The sequence below is a fragment of the Tachysurus vachellii genome, chromosome 5, assembly GCF_030014155.1.
Source record: "Tachysurus vachellii isolate PV-2020 chromosome 5, HZAU_Pvac_v1, whole genome shotgun sequence".
Classification (NCBI taxonomy): Eukaryota; Metazoa; Chordata; class Actinopteri; order Siluriformes; family Bagridae; genus Tachysurus; species Tachysurus vachellii.
In genome coordinates this window covers 2285650-2300000 of record NC_083464.1, presented here as the reverse complement: position 1 = coordinate 2300000, position 14351 = coordinate 2285650, and the positions used below count along the sequence as shown (strand labels likewise).

General features: G+C 41.7%; 1 protein-coding gene across 4 annotated transcripts in view; it reads right to left on the bottom strand.

The window, feature by feature from the left end:
- arhgap29a (Rho GTPase activating protein 29a) overlaps positions 1-14351 on the bottom strand; it is a 52364-nt gene that overhangs the window by 33865 nt on the left and 4148 nt on the right. Inside the window, exon 1 of one of the 4 annotated variants that reach the window (XM_060869502.1) lies at positions 8916-9102. The exons of the other annotated variants lie outside the window; for them this stretch is intronic. The gene's annotated coding sequence lies outside the window, so the exon portion shown is untranslated. Of the gene's footprint in view, positions 1-8915; positions 9103-14351 lie in introns of those variants that run through there. 4 annotated transcript variants of the gene reach the window in all.

The window sequence follows — 14351 nt, the reverse complement described above, 5'->3', positions numbered from 1 at the left end:
ATAATCACACGTGCATGCTGGCAGACACCTGTAACTTATACGTGTACACAAACTGACACGTATATTACACGTGCATGCTCATAGACAGGTGTAAGTTCATAAACACCGCATTTGCATGTTCATAAACACCTCTTATTTTACATAAGCATGCTTGTAGACACCTTGGACTTCTATGTGCATGTTCATAGACAATCATGATTTACATGACAAGACATCATAGCTCACTAAATCTCTTAGTCTCTCTAAGAATCTGTTGAGACAGCATTTAAAAACAGCCAGTGACACTTCCTAGGGCAAATTAGACATAAGACACCTCCACGTAAACAGAGAACATCCTTGATGGAGGTCTTCCTCGACCCCTGAGAGCCGGTGAGACCCGTCGAGCGGTGCTGAAGGATCTGAGGGAGCGTAGAGCATCATAGCAATGATGTGATGGAGCCCCAGGTGCCTGTACAGGTTGTAACACCTGTAACCTAAATTTGCTTGCTTGTACACACCTATAACACACATGTGTGTACTTGTAGGCACTTGGACACCTGTAACGTATTTGTGCATTCTCATATTTAACCTCATAAGACACCTGCAGCTTGTTTCAGCATGCACACCCACGTTTCCTTCCATCACTGGAGTCTTTAGATCTTAACGGCTTTCCCTTTGTGGCTTATTCTTTCCATCTTGCTTCTTATATAGTTCTCCAGACATAGAAACTTTTTTTTCCCTCCCTCTCTCACTATGGTGCCATTTTAAATACCCCAGCCATATGCACAACACCGAAATCTCCCACTGAACCCTAATCTCCCTGCATGCTCTGTACAACTGACCGACTGAATGTGCTGAGGAGGGGGTAGGGGACAAGACAATTCCACTTATGTTTTAAACATCCCTCCCCCTTTCATCCCCAACCCCCTAGTCTTGTAACTCATTAAAGCTAACCACATGCTTCATAAGGGATCCGTAAAAGCACCCTGAGAATGTTTACAGCAGGCGAGCCGGAGTATGCAACCGGATCTTCAAAGGGAGCGTGAGATCTAAAGCAACCCGAATCTCTGCTCGTCTAATTTACAGTGGCTTTAATTTAGGGCGTGCTCGCACAAACGCAGCTCTATTTCTCTTCATTAAAGAATTAGCTGAAGTGCCTTACAGTATGTTTTTTCAATCTAAGGAGGACACACGATAGGATCTAAACACCAAATGAGGCTGAGGTACGGTGGCATTCTGAAGCTTGTAAACCAGTGAAAAAAAAAAGTCAGCCAGAGGCTAATTTTAGGACAGCAATTCACAAGGGACGATTTGAGCCACAAATCAGTGAAACAGCATGGAGGTTCTCTCCAGGGGCGCTTGTGCCACAGCTATTTTCCCACAAAGCAGAGAGAGTCTCAGTCAGTGAGAAACATTGAGATGGAGTGAGACAGACAGCAAAAAATAAACACATTTTTCTACATGTTTGCATCATCATTTTCCCAACCAATCGTCTGAAACAGAGCAGCAGGCAAACGTGATAGCGGATGTTAACATGTGTGGCGTTAAGTTCTATAGCGAGCCGCTATATGTCACATGTTATGTCACATTACATGTTTTTGTAAAAATTTACTTTTGTTGATGGTTTTTTTTGTTTTGAACTTAAGGAAAGATTAAAAAAGGACAAAACGGAATTCCGGGTTATGATTTACGGTTTTGAGACTTAAAGATGAATCGTAAAAAAATGTCGATCAAATTATCAATTAAGTCAAAGTTGAAGTGTCTGGGATTCTCAATAAAGCATTGTCCTATTCAGAGAAGTTGTACGAGTAAAATATTTATTTTCTTATACAAATAGCAAGTTTAGCTTGTAAACTGTGTAGGTAATGTTTAAGCCGATGCTAGGCAGAGTTAGCTGCTTAATAGGAATGTATGTAGCTAATTTAGTAGCACGTTTAGATGCTCTCGGTATGGACTGCGTCCTGTATCGAACTAAACTCTAATTCTTTCTCATAGACACTCGGTGTGAGAGATCACAACATCCCAATAAATCATATCATAGAGTGACAGAATTGATCCTGATGACTCAACACTATATCATATGATTACTCAGTCGTACTCATGAGAGATGCTGTGATTGACTACAGGAAACCGGAGTACCCGGGGAGGAAACCGGAGTACCCGGAGGAAAAGTTCTGTTTTTATAAAAATGAGGACTCCTTTGGAATGATATCTTAGCCCTTAATGAAAGAGAACCACGCTAGCACACACACATTTCGAATCTTGCGACCTAACGTGTGTAGAAAATGTCATTCAAATCTGTAAAATTCTTTTTCTTGTCCTTTTATCAGCTTTCAGGCTTCGTAAATGTTTAGCCTGCATTTGATAAAGGCAACACTGAGCCTACTGTATCTATACACAATCACACGGGAAGCCAGAAAAGAATCATTCCCAAAACATTAGCTGGCTTCCTTCCAAGAACTTGTCCACAAGGACGTACTGATGTTATCGCTTTTACCTGCTGGTTGCACAAGGCTTGGACAGAATCCACCAGCAACCTGTCTGTTAAATATTACTATAAAATGAAGGTGTCCATTGATTCTGTGAAACACTCAGTGACTGTAGCTATTTATCTCCAGCCTAATGAATGAAGTCATCAGTAGCAGTGACTCAGTGTGTGTGTGTGAACATAATTTGCAAATGACTGCTGATAAGTATAAAGAGATATCGTATATATTACTAAACAGCCAAAGCCAAACGTTAAGATCGCGATCTATGTTTCTGCCCATTAAAAAGATTTACACCAAACATTTGGGTCCTAAATTCAAAACTGACATTGAAAAGATACTTAAAATGAAAACTGAACCATAATTTCATTCATCACTTAAAAATTCGGGGACTGGAAAAGATAAACAATCCGCTTGAAGAACACGTAGAAAGAGCTAAATAAATGATACGATCCATATCCATGTTTATTTTTTCTTCTCGTTCGTCTCCAGAACACGTGACATTTCTGCAGTTCTACAGCTCTGAAATCACCTTCGTCTGATGTTCTGGGACACGAGTGTCTAAAGGACCTTATCATGGAGAACACACCAGGGTTCTGTTCAAATGGACTACAAACCTTCATACAGCTGAAAGCCCTTATTACATGTGTCACCTGGGTACCGTCTTCAAGGCTGTGTCTCTTTAAGTGCATTGGTTGAGATGTTGCGTTAATGAAGAAGGTTGTGAGTTCATATCCCTGACTGTTACTGCTGGGCTCTCGAGCAAGGACCTTAACCCTCCTTCTGGCAAACTACAAGAGCTTCGGATCTCTAGATATCATCTGATCTGGCTATGTTCTGGACTTTGCTGACATTTTAGTACACCTAATCTATCGCTAAATCAACTTTTCCACCATTTCCATCCTGGATGGACATCACACACCTCTGTCTCATAAAACAGACAGATGATGAAAGGGCTTGATAAAGCTGTTATGGTCACCAGCGGATGTGAAAGGCTCCAGCAGATCGCTCCCCATGTGACCTCAACTCGTTTAAATACCACAAGTCACAAGACCACACAGACCCCCAAAATATCCTCACAATGGGAGGCTGGAAATCTCATTTAGCCAATCAGATTTGTGCCCTAGGGGCAGGATGGCCTGGGGCACATAGCAGGGCTGACCTAGGAGCAAGGGAGGAGTCTAATCCTTCTCGCTAATGGAGCCTTCAACTTTCTTCACTAAAGATGTGATGGGAAGCTTTCCACAGCATTCTTGTTAAATTAGGAGTTTTCTGTGATCCGATAGCTATCCGATGGTAAAAAGACCAGGTCTAAATGCCCTCAGAAACGTTTTGGAGACGGATATAAATCCGATGGTACAAACCCCTTCAGGAGGTGGTCTGGGACGCGTTTCAGATGAAACTGGACAGGTGTAAATGAATGTGTTTGTTCAAGCCACATACGTCAGCGCTATACTCCTCCCAAACAGAAGTACGTCACTCGCAGGTGACTCACGAGTCGTGCATCGAGCCAGAAACAGACGCGCTGCTGCCGGCAGCAAAAACGCAGCAAACAGTAAACACTGTTTTTTGTAGCATAACCGTCGTAACGAGTTTTTTCCGTCTTCATTTTGATCGCGTTCTGAAAACTGCAGTGACCAGGGGTAAAAAGGCCCAGAGACAACACATGAAGTGACCAGGGGTAAAAAGGCCCAGAGACAACACATGAAGTGACCAGGGGTAAAAAGGCCCAGAGAAAACACGTGAAGTGACCAGGGGTAAAAAGGCCCAGAGAAAACACATGAAGTGACCAGGGTAAAAAGGCCCAGAGAAAACACATGAAGTGACCAGGGGTAAAAAGGCCCAGAGACAACACATGAAGTGACCAGGGGTAAAAAGGCCCAGAGAAAACACATGAAGTGACCAGGGGTAAAAAGGCCCAGAGAAAACACATGAAGTGACCAGGGGTAAAAAGGCCCAGAGAAAACACATGAAGTGACCAGGGGTAAAAAGGCCCAGAGAAAACACATGAAGTGACCAGGGGTAAAAAGGCCCAGAGAAAACACATGAAGTGACCAGGGGTAAAAAGGCCCAGAGACAACACATGAAGTGACCAGGGGTAAAAAGGCCCAGAGACAACACATGAAGTGACCAGGGGTAAAAAGGCCCTCAGATGCTGAAGTAGGAACAGGGCAGTAGTGCAGATATTAGGTCCCACTACTGGGTGAATCTGAGCTAGATGATACAGTATAACGCTACAATCTCAACACTGCATAACGAATATACGTGTTTGTAATATTTTTATTACTTTTGCAACTGGCTAATCTAAAGTCGAAACCTTTATCAAACTCACAATTATTTCAAATCCGTTATACAGTAAGAATGTTCCGTATGCGATGGGGAGCTTTTTCTGTAAGGAGACGAGAACAGACGTAAATGTGTAACTTTTCCTGTAAAGTTTGCTGACATTGTCATAAGAAAGTTGTTTACACTTTTACGCTTTCTCAGTAACATGACAAACTGTTTTTATTTGTTTAAAGAGAGCCTAGTGAAGGAACGACTGTTTAGTAACTTGTCTCTCAGATGTTCCACGACTTTTAATGTAACCATAAATTTTTTTATTATTATCTTTTTATATAATCATTTTTAAAGCACTCTCTGTGGTGACATCACACATTCTGGTCATGAATTATTCCTCACCCTTAGTTTTAAAACTTCATTGTACAGTATGTTGCTATAGCAACCAGTGACCAGTTCTGTGTTCTATGGGACATCTGAGTTAACATTTCAGGTTCTGCAGATCTGGCGTTCTTTATCACAGCCAACTCTGAGCTCTGGCTCCTGCTTTAAACCAAAATGTCTTTATTAGCTGAATAAACATGCTCCTGTGAGGATCGTCTCCTGTTTAGTGATGAGCATCAGATGCTGTGATGGTCTGAGAAATTGTTTGTTGGTTTAATAGCAGATTTATACTAATGGACACTTTTATAATTTTTTGGATGATGAAATGTAAAAGCTCTGAGTTGTTTATGTGGTGAAAACTCCAGCTGGTGCAAATCAGCGCAATTTATTTTACTATAATCTCAACATGCAGCCATTTAATCACTCACTCACTCACTCACTCATTCATCTTCTACCGCTTATCCGAACTACCTCGGGTCACGGGGAGCCTGTGACTATCTCAGGCGTCATTGGGCATCAAGGCAGGATACACCCTGGACGGAGTGCCAACCCATCACAGGGCACACACACACACACACACACTCTCATTCACTCACACAATCACACACTACGGACAATTTTCCAGAGATGCCAGTCAACCTACCATGCATGTCTTTGGACCGGGGGAGGAAACCGGAGTACCCGGAGGAAACCCCCAGGGCACGGGGAGAACATGCAAACTCCACACACACAAGGTGGAGGCGGGAATCGAACCCCCAACCCTGGAGGTGTGAGGTGTACGTACTAACCACTAAGCCACCATGTCCCCTGCCATTTAATCAGTTATCTAGATTTTTAGTTATTTAAAAATCCTTATCTAAAGTCGCACAGTGAGATTTCCGGGCAAGTGGCTTAACAAACAAGACTTCTTTTGACCTTGCGACAGACTTAAATACAAAACAAATTAATGCTGTGCTCTCGATCCTGCATAAAATCATACAGCCTGTTATTCATTGTGTTACGATCCAAATGCAAATTTGCTAATGAAATCCCCCTAAAAACCGTGTTACACTGCACACATCAGTCAGTCCAGAGTGCTGTCTGCTCTGTAAAAGAACGTTTCACATGTTCACCGAGTCCTGCTGGTGGTGCTGCTGGTGTGGAGGTCTAAAGCAACAAGTGAGCGTTTGTTCCACAGGAATGCCGGCTATGCGAGCGATAGAGGAGGGGGGATGGGACAGAGGGAGGAGAAGAAAAACAGGCCGTCTGTGAGGAGGACACGAGCGCTTTTCCCACCTCTATCGCGGCGATTAGCTGAGAGCCTGCGGTGTTGACTGTCGCACAGCGAGGGTCAATATTGACACGGTGGATAAATGTACACTTTCCTCAAGGTCCCACAGGCGGGAACAGAGTACGAGTACGAACACGAGTATAAATGTTACAGTAGAACGGAACGAAGAACTGGAATACAGATCTGAGGTGGAAAAGATACAAACGATGTAATAAAATAGATTTATTCTAATTCTAATTATTATAGCGCAAAACATCTTTAACAAGCAGAGAAACAGTTAGATAAGTACATAAAAATCATGTACGACATCATTCTCACCAGGTCTGAGGTTTAATTCTATTATTATGGTGATAAACTGCAGTGTTAATGTTATAATACACTTTTCTGACAAATATTAGAAGCAGCAGATGCAAAAAGTTTCTCCTTTATCGTGTCACGTCATCAGGAAGCGACACAAACTCTACATGTAAAGTTTTTAGAAATGTATCTGAAAGAAAATAAGAACAAATAAATAAAGTACTTAATTAATAAATATATCATAATCCCCAAATTGATCTACATGAACATTTTACAGTTAAACTGTGAATGTTTTTGTATTTATTGTGTTATTTGTGCGGTTTGCGTTAAATCTACGTTGCCGTTGTTTGTGACTGTTGTACAGTTCGTATTCATGTTGTCCTACGTACTTGTGTATTTTCTCCATTAGTGTTACTCTAATTTCACCAGAAAACCTTTTGAATTGTCACTTTTGACAAGTGAGTCTGATTCTGATTCATATGCAAAATGATTCTGATTCATATTCAAAATGATTAAAGCTTCCTGCCCCTGTGGAGAAGTTACTACAACATGAGAAAGTGTTTTTTCTACAACGGCTGTTCTGCATTATTCAAAAAATTCAGCAGTTTTAATGTGCTGCAGTTGCGCTGGTGGAAGAGATCCAGGATGGAGACCTTGAGCAGGTCTGAAGAAGTGACTGTGAGTGGGTGAAAGGTTTTGTTTGCGAGCTGAAGACCTGCTGTTTATGGTACAACCAACCTGCATAAAAATACGAAGCCTTACTGGAGCGCTGGTTTATAAATGTTTTACAGCTAAAATAAAGTTTGCATTTGTGATTTTTTTTCTTCCAAATTATTTCACGACATTTCATGGCACCAGCAACAATACGTAACCTTCCACCTCTCTGACTCTACATCACCTCACAGGGATAAACAGCAGCCGCCGGATAATCTCTCCGATGATTAACGGTTAAAGACGAGAAGCTGGAAAAGCGTCAGGTGCTGTAGGGTCTCAGGCCTGAGAAGATGATGAAGGTTTGCTTATTCAACACATAGTTCCTGTGGAAGTCTGGGATTGTTCAGGAACGATTCTCTTTATAAACATCTCTGTAAGCAGAGATCCTCCAGACCAGGATGATTAGGAGGAACGGTCTCAAAGAGACAATGCACAGACAGACAGAGGGATGAAGTGCAGATTCACAGGAACACACAAACATCTCAGAGAAGACCTCATGGTCCAGACAGCTTCATGATCAGTGGTGTAGGATACGAGAGGAAGATGAATGAAGGTCGGAGAAGTTTCTCAGAAACAAAATCCTCACATGCTCCGTTCATATGTTCTCATATCAGTCATTTCCAGGAACTCTGTAGATACTGTCTGTAGTAAATATCTATGTCCAAGCATGCTATGTCATCCTTTCCAGAATTACACACACCAACACACACACACACACACACACACACACAGTAAAGTAAAACCTGAAATTTCAGCTTAATGTATTATGTCATAAAAGTAAAAACATTCTCAGTGTTGGTTAGTTTTCTATAACAGCAGCTCTGACAATTGTTCAGCTGCACATCACAGAATAATAATAATAATAATAATAATAATAATAATAATAATAATAATAATAGTTTCTATAGCAACAGCTCATTCAGATAGACTTGTAAGGTACCTAAACAGATTCATGTTGATACGACGACATTCTCTGTTAGGAGAAAGATGTTTATCTAACATGGATGGAAGGAGTCTCCTGTGTCACTAACTTGACAATCTACAGTTTCCTGAGTAAAAAGAAAAAAAAGAGGCTGAATTAATGCAAGAACAAGATTTAAACTCTTCCTCAATACAAGTTCAGAGCAGTAACGCTCCAGGAGCTCCATCACATCATGATGTTCTTCAGATCAACTGAAAACCAACAGATAAAAAAAAAGTATGTTTCAGCGAGTTGAAGAATTTCTCTCTGAGTCTCTCTCATGCACACAGCCAGTGTTTTACAAGGACAGCTGACATTTATTTGGCATTTATTAGTGCTGCTGGAGGCGTGGTTAAAGAGGTCAAACTGCTTCGCCTCTAATTTGACCATAATTGGACAGAACTCTGAAAACTCAGGCTCACTCAGTCTGACATCTCAGAAATCCAACTCTGGTGAATAAACATGCTTTTCTAAAGAGATTTGCAGAAACAAAACACACATACAAATACACACACATCCACACACACACACACACTCACAAACCGACCTCCGAGAGTGTTCAGGCGCAGAGCACCCCAAAATAATCCAATCCAATTACTGGCATGTCTCCTGCACGCTGTTGCTCCTGGACAGGGTCACGACCTGTATGGAAGTTCACAAACCCCCCGGCATTGTGTGGACATCATTAACAGAGACGTCTCAACGCTACACCAGAGCCATCACGCCGATCCGAGCGTCCGTTTCACAAATCCATAAAACGGTTTTAACTCCGGCTCCTCTTTAGGTCTGGAATCTCGAGAGAGCAGCGAACATTAAATTGCCATTTAAGGTGACATCACGACAAAAAAAAAAAGATTGCCTCTCAGAGCTGGCTGCAACTCTCCCGGGACATCATAGATCTCAAAACTTACTGCTAGTCTTACATGGGAAACCGAGGCTCACGCCAATTTCTGCCTGTTCTGTTCTTCAGGAACAAAAACACCGGAGATGACTGCGGAGACAAAAGAGCTTCAGGCTCACATCAGCAGCTCTGAATAGCAGAGAAGGGTTTTTAAGACTCGCGATTCCCAAACAGATATTGCTCATTGTTGTAGGAGTGTACGGCGGATTGAAGTGCCTGTCGCTCGCCGTATTCGCCGCTCCTCTGAATGAATGGCGGGGTTTTCTCCTGTGGCTGCGCACTGCCGAGACAATAAACTCATAAAGTGAATGGGGTTTAAATCACTTTCAATCACAGTACTGCCTCTGATTTACAACAGCCTGTTGTTAGAGCTTTCAGTTAACTGCTGCTCAGTGACCCAGAACCTGCAACGTCCGTATAACCACCGTCTGGATTATACGAGAAAAACAAGTCTGTGTGACATATTAAACATCTCACCGCCGCCTGAACACGGCTTTCTGTCACAAGCTATCTATACCGTGTATAATGTACACGTGAGGGATCTCACAAGAGGCTTCCAGACTGAGCAGTCTCAATACGCCTAGTAAACATTGTGCAGAACTTCAGTGTTGAATCTGCTTTTGTTTTTCTGCTTCATTGTTGTGGCTTTAAAAAGGGGGCGTGGATCTAATTTTACACCAGAACATCTTCTGTTGCGTTTTTAATCTTTGTTAGAAGTTAAACATTTTCTATACAAAACAACAATCCCTGAAAATGCCACGAACAAACTGTCAAAGGTAACAATTTATGGAAATACAGAACTTTAGAGTAAATTAAGGCCACGCCCCCTTTTTAATCCTGTATATATCTCATAAACTATACCCAAACCCGAACACAATGTTTCTTCACAATGGTGACTTTGTGTACAGAAAATAAGAAGCAATTTTTGCTTCTTTTAATTTTTAAAAGCTATTTTTTTAATCCTGTGATTTGATGTGGATTATTTTTATTTCACATCTATCGGTATCGTCTATTAGTATCGGATCATATCGTCGATGTACGCGTCACACTGCTGCTGTTTATTCTGTACACTTGTCATATTTTAACTTCAGGGTTGCCAGGTCTCAGGGAGAATTTTCAGCTCAACGTTGTTCCTGGTATAAACATTAACCGATCATCTCACATGTTCTTCTCCAAATCAAACAGAAACTAGAACAGAACTGATTCTGTACGTTTCTGATGCTGCCTTGTGCTTTGTTTTTGTCCTCAGCCACTGTCTGATTGCATTTAATTCCAAATATGTGCAAGATCCAGGCTCAAAAGCCTTCCAGCACTGATCTTGTTTTTTTTCTACTCACAACACTGTTTCAAAATTAGTCTGAATTGCTGTAAAAAACACAACCTTGGCAACCCTCGCAGCCACTGACACATTTTCGACCGTTTCGTCACATTTTGCTGTGAGGAACATTAATAACAAACATCTTATGCATCTGAAGGAGATCCTGAGCAGGTCAAATCTAGCAGCTTCCTGGAAGTCCCACTGCTTACACATGGTTACTTCAGAGGCTGCAGTTTACATTCATTCATCTTCATTAAGTGCTTGATCCTGCTCAGGGTCGTGGTGGACATCTTGGGAAAAACCAGGCATGAGATGTGAAGCACTCAAACTAAACTTTCACACACTCATTCACACCTCAGGCAGTTCAGAGACACTACCTCACCTGGGAGGTGAGAGGAACCTGGAGGAAACCCGTGGGAAACAAACAGAATGTGAAATTCCTCAAACAGTATCGTGACCTCAGAATGGAACTGATTGTCACTGTGAAAAACACACAGTGTCATAAACGTCCATTTTTATTTCTTACATGAAACTGACAGCTGTAGTTACTTTGGATATGGACTTCAACCTCCAAGATCCTGAGAAAATGAAACACGAATAAACATGGTTTGAAAGGCTTGAGCACGAGATCTCATGTAGATCAGATGGTGAGAACTTTAGAAGAACTGCATACACACAACCGCTATCAGACAAATGACCTCAAAACCAACATGTTTTTGGGTTTTAATCAAAAAACACACAACTGGCAAAAAAATGACCTGTGGTTACACCACTACAGGGTTTATCTATGTTCTCTAACCATCCCCACTTCACTCACACTGAGAGTCAGTGCTGAGAAAATAAAATAAAAGTCGAGACACCGGTTCTTTCTCTGCTGCCTCCTCCAGTTTCACAAAATGTGAGCGGTACAGACACGTTGTCTCCTCGGCTCCGTCCAACACGGTGACATGACAGAGACTGCCTAAGTATGCGGAAGCTTAAGGTAATTATCCATGTTGTGATGGTCTCCTGCAGAACCAAGCTGGAAACATCACTCATTCAAATCACAGAATCCAGAAGGTTCAAATGAACAGTCCAAACCAAGATTAATGAAGTTCTTGGGTTGGGATTTTAGAGATCTGAATTTGAAGCTAAAGTTAGCTGAGAACGTGTTGAAAGTGTTAAGAGTGTTTAGGAAGGGTATGAGGATGGTGTCTGAATCTTCATCATTTAAAGCAAAGATACAGAGCCAAAGATATTCTGGGGTGAAAATGAACGTTTTGTTTTTTTTATTATTTAATTAAACTCAACTACTCAAGAATGAAATCTATTAAGCCGTAACAGTAACTGTGCAACTGCACCGAACAAAAAACCCATAATGAAAGAGACTGGCTTACTAACTATAATACTACATATATAATGTTTATATAATACTAGATGAAGTGCCTGAGATTTTCCGTACAGTAACGTGTCTTTCCCACCATCTGCTGAGAGAAAGTACATCCATGCTAGTTTCTGACAGCGATCAGTCTAACGCTAACGCTAACGCTAACTCAGAACTACACACATCTTTTTGCTGCCCTTGAGAACTTGCTCAGCTTTTATCTTTACCTGATCTGATTCAGAACCTCCAAATCCCAGCTCTTGTCTGAGCAAACAAATGCGACGTTAAGTCTGGCAGCACGGATCTGAGCTGGTCATCGGCACGGTTCATTCTTCCAGGAATAAGTCTTTATTTCAGAACTGACCCTGAGATAAAGCTCGCTCTGGGGCTGTAATCCACTACCCAGTACAGAGGAGAGTAGAGTTTCTCTTCCTGCAGGCCAATTAGCCTTCTTTTTTCTCCTAAACTTGCCCTTTCCTGTGTTTAGAAAGATCACAAAGAAGCAAAAACAGAGAGCGTTGACTCAGAGTGCCGAGTTACTCTTTTACTATCTTTTATTTTACACAAGGATGACGCGCATGCTCCATGGATTATACATTTGTTTCAGGTAATCATTAGATCGCTAAAAGCAAATGTTAACCCGAGGAGGTAAAAAAAAAGGATTTATGGTTAAGCAGAAAGCTTTCGAAGGAGGAACATTTTCAGAAATATTCTGGCTATGTGAAAAATCCTGGGCTGTCCCTTCATTTCAGAGGGAGAGAGAGAGAGAGAGAGAGGGAGAGAGAGAAAGGGAGTGGGTGGAGGAATGCATCAACACTCGCAGTGAGAAGCAGCGGTCACACACAGCTAGCTCTCCAAACTGCTCTCCAGGCCGAGCGAGGTCAAGCACCACCAACAAAAGACAACATTCCTCCTGACTCTAACTGGCATCACCACCAACACCACTGGGTTAAACCCTTAGCTTCAGCTGAGGTCAAAGTGAACCACTTAACACCTCTACTAAAAGAGGAAACATTCAGCAGATGATTTTTGCACAAGAACACAGAACCAGTAAAGGAATAAAGTGCTGCAGGTGATGCTTTAGTAGGAAAATAGTCTGGTGTAATGACGCAGACTGACATCATCCTAACAACAATGTATGGTCGTTCTCTTGCTATGTGAAGAGAGTCTGGATTCACAGAACAACCACAGGGTTAAGAGCAGCGGTTGGTTCAGGTCAGGTTCTGCGAGCTGGGTCCGATCCAAGCAGAGCTGAACCACACAGGACCCGGAATGCAGTAATCACACACGCGAGAGCAGCCGCCCTCTTAATCTTCACTCACTCTTTCATCATCTCTCCAAAGGTTTCCCAACGCTTCGTTTGAGATTAGCAAAAAGGGGTGAAGGAAAAAAAAAAAAGCCATTTAATTATGGACTAGTGTACTATTCTCGAGTCTTTTTTTTTCCCGCTGAGTCCTCCCACAATGCAGGAATTCACTATTTAAATATCGAGATCAGATGCCTTTCATGCACCCTTTTCTCCCGAGAGTAATTCATCACAATGCCAAAATCTACTCATGAGCCTGGCTTAGCCTATAGCTTTATATGGAGGTTTATAGAGCTGCCATGTAGAAGAGAAATGACAGATTTGGCCTTTCGTCTGGCTAGAAAAGTACCTCAGCTCTCCATTTCTATTTGGAGGAAGCTTTTATCCAAAAAGACTTAAAAGTTATACCAAGTGTAGTGCTGATCATTCGAGGGTTAAAAGTGGCTCTCTAGCAGTCCTGGGCTTTGAACTTATAACTCTTTCTACCTCTTTTCTCTCTCTCTAAATAAAGCTTAAAGAAAAACCTCAAACCTCAAACCATAAATCAAGCTTGCCTATAGTATTGATGATAAGAAACACCGGTCCAAACAAAAAAGCAAAGAACAAGCAATAAAATGAGCAGGGAAATCTTCAGTATGGTGTATTTCATCATGGCTTGCGTAATTTCTCAGGATCTGAAATGTGCCCACAAAGCAGCCACGGATACGGCAGGTTAGTGACCGAGCGGAGAAACCGAACACGTGTACCGTGACCTGAGAGCTAAAAACATCACGAGTAAACAAAGCATGCAATTCACAGGAGAAAGGAAAATACTGTACTGTGAACATCGCTCAGCCTTCTTGCAACTTTCTACACAATAACCTTACAGGACAAGATCTGTGATGATGATGTGACTAAGTTGAGAACTTTGGCCTGGATTCAAACCGTATGATAACTATGAGAGTGAGGATTTTAGGTCATTTATCCACTGTAATAACAATGAAGTTAAACCGTCTATTATTCGGGGCCATGAATTATTTTTGTGCAACGAGCATTATTATAACCACAAATAAAAAGTTCAGGATCTTCAAGCATCATAAATACTTTCAGACTGAG